This window comes from Seriola lalandi, unplaced genomic scaffold (assembly GCF_002814215.2).
Source record: "Seriola lalandi dorsalis isolate HSWRI2012SDOR001 ecotype SW California unplaced genomic scaffold, Sedor1 jcf7180002051961, whole genome shotgun sequence".
Classification (NCBI taxonomy): domain Eukaryota; kingdom Metazoa; phylum Chordata; class Actinopteri; order Carangiformes; family Carangidae; genus Seriola; species Seriola lalandi.
In genome coordinates, this window is record NW_019522514.1 from 1 (window position 1) to 2,807 (window position 2,807).

Below are 2,807 nucleotides of genomic sequence, written 5' to 3' on the forward strand. Positions count from 1 at the left end.
ATCTAACACCTTTAAAATGAACTGGAACACAGACTGTGATGGGTATATATTTATTTAATATAAATATGTCTAAAATATAAAAATACATACATAAACATACATATTTGTACGGCTTATACATTTGTTAATATATGAAATTGTTTCTAATTTCTAAAAAGCTTCATATATAATTTCCAAATATGATTTTATTTTATATGCACATATATGTACATATATTACATTTATGAACGGGTGGGAAGAAGGAACAAGATCACAGTGTATGTTATTATAGCATCAGGTAGTTACAAAACTCAGGTGTCCATATACTTTTGGCCTTATATAGATGTAATCGACAGGATAAACCAGCAGGGGGCAGTACACACCAACAGTCTGACTCACAGAGCTGCATGTGCACGAGGAGCCGGTCACACATTTATCTCCACAGCACATACTGGTGTGAAAGAGCTGGAGAGGAAGATAATAATGTGGCACACACATGAATAAGACTGGGTGTGTGTTTTTGCTCATTTTTCAATTTAAATATAGTAGAAACTGAGATGAAGAAGTCGTATTTAGTGTTTTCATGAAGCTGCTCACTCTCTCTCTCTCTGCTGTCACTCAGCTACAGAGTACAAACACTGAGCTGATGGAGCTTCTCAGCACAGGAAGCACATTAGCGGTTAGCATTTACATCTGTCTTATCTTTTCCTGCACCCTTCCCCTGCTGGGTCAACACTCACCCATTTATTTATGGCCATTAATCAATCACAGAGATACAGTGTGAGTTTCTGACAGCCTGCTTTTTTTTAAATTTATTTTCTTTTTCTTTATTTTTAAAGACTGTGAGACGAGCGGAGAGGGAGAACACAAGCTGTGCAGGCGACAAAGATTCGATTCTCAGACCTTTTCCTTGATGAATGAGTTTACGTCCCTGCTTCAGTCTTTCCATTTCCCACAGTAAACTCAGGTAGGTAGCCACCTGTCAACATGTTGAGGTGACACCCAGTTTTATGAACCTATAAACAAGTGTATAAGTCTGTGTGGGGGTGGGGGGTGTCATCATTCCCTTCAGCTGAACAGGCTGCAGCGCAGAGGATCTTAATGTGACAAACAGCCAAACAATGGAGTTGAGGACGCCAGCAGCAGCCGAGGGAAGCGCTCTGCGGACGACTTCGTGAAGCTCCAGAGCCGCGGCGGACGAGGCAGGAACAGGACACGTCCGACAGTAAAATGTAAAGCAGTGAATGAATCAACGAACAAACTCGCAGACTGCCCCCCCCCCCCCCCCCACCCCACAGGTGTAAATAATAAAATGAATGATGGCTGGGTTCCATTCAGCTGCTCCAGTTTCCGTGTCCTCGTATTGTTCACGCTGGCTGGCCGTCATGACACTGGTCTCTTCACAATGTGAACCTTTGTAATTGCATTTTATGACTGGCAGCAAAACCGCAGGTTAATAATGACTTTGTCTAATCATCACTCAGCCAGGGCCATCATTCATGTTGAACGTCCTCCGGCAGCGTCCTGGGGTCTTTCCAAACCTCAACTTTGTTTGTTCTGCTACGACTTCTGCTGACAACCTGACGCATTTTCCTTTTAGTTTGGTTTATTTTTTCACACAGAAAAACACTGAAGTGAACCAAAATGCGTCATGTCAAGACAGGTAAAAATATTAACTCCGCCCTCTGAGGTGCAAGCACCTGTTGAAACTGTGCGTGGCCACAGGAGTCAGCTGTTGTTATTGGGTCAGTATCTATATGGTGTTTTTTCTATAGATGTTGCGATAACATCATTATCCTGAATTCATTATGCCACGATACTCATGTAGTAAAAATCTGATATCTGATTGCAACATTTTACATCTGCCCGATCAAATTGTACTAAGGTGGAAAATGAGTCAGTTTTAACCGAAATAAAGAATTCAGGTTTGAAAAACGTACTTATAAGAACTTTAAATGAACTGCTTCGCAAATCCTATGAATGATTGAGCTGAACTGAACTGGCACTTGTGAAAGTCCTGACACAAAATCATTTTAAAAGAAATCTGTGTGACTGACAGGAGAAATTATCATAGGGGCAGAATTTATGGCATCATTCAGCCCGGGACTGAAGAACAGGTAGATTTCTTCAGCGAAGGAGCAGCCAGTGAAGGAGTAGAGAAGAATCAGCGTCATAAAAGGAGACGAGACCCTCCTCATAATCCACAAACACTCCTACTTTCTCGGGCTTTGAAGGGAGTGAGAGAAGAAGGGGAGAACCGACAAGAGCTGCGTATTCATCGCCGTTTTTCAACCACATGGTCCAGTAGCCATTTTCAGGGCACAGTGGGATTATTCCCTTCCTCTTGATGGACTTTTTGGCAACTCCCAAAGTCCATCTAGTCTTACCTTTAACTCCAGTCTCAAAGTAAAACCTCCCAGAGGAGAAACTCTGTTTTCCTAAGACACAACAACTGGGATTAAATCTCTCTGGGTTGTCTGGGAGATTCTTCTTCTCGTCACCATGATGTGCTTGTTTGCCGTCATCAGACAGGACGAGAGCAGGATGTGCCGTATCAGGATCCAACGCCACGTCCACTGCGAACTGCCGGACCCTCTTTAGCTCGACCTTGTGGCGCAACTTCTTAATCTCTTTGCCAAGCGTCTCTTCCAGTTGATCCACAGCTGTGCTCACAGTCCCCTCGTATGAGTGTGGATCGATGCTGATCTCTGTCCGGTCGTTGGTGGGCGGAGCAGCGTTCAGGGTCGAGAAGGTGCGGAGGAAGTGGAGGTGGTCTTCAGAGCGCGAGAGCCGATCTACCTCAGCGCGCCTCCTCGTCAGCTCGGAGA

General features: G+C 43.9%; 1 pseudogene; it reads right to left on the reverse strand.

The window, feature by feature from the left end:
* Window positions 1-1,282: 1,282 nt before the first annotated feature.
* On the reverse strand, window positions 1,283-2,799 carry LOC147819604 (E3 ubiquitin-protein ligase TRIM21-like; annotated as a pseudogene).
* Window positions 2,800-2,807: the final 8 nt, after the last annotated feature.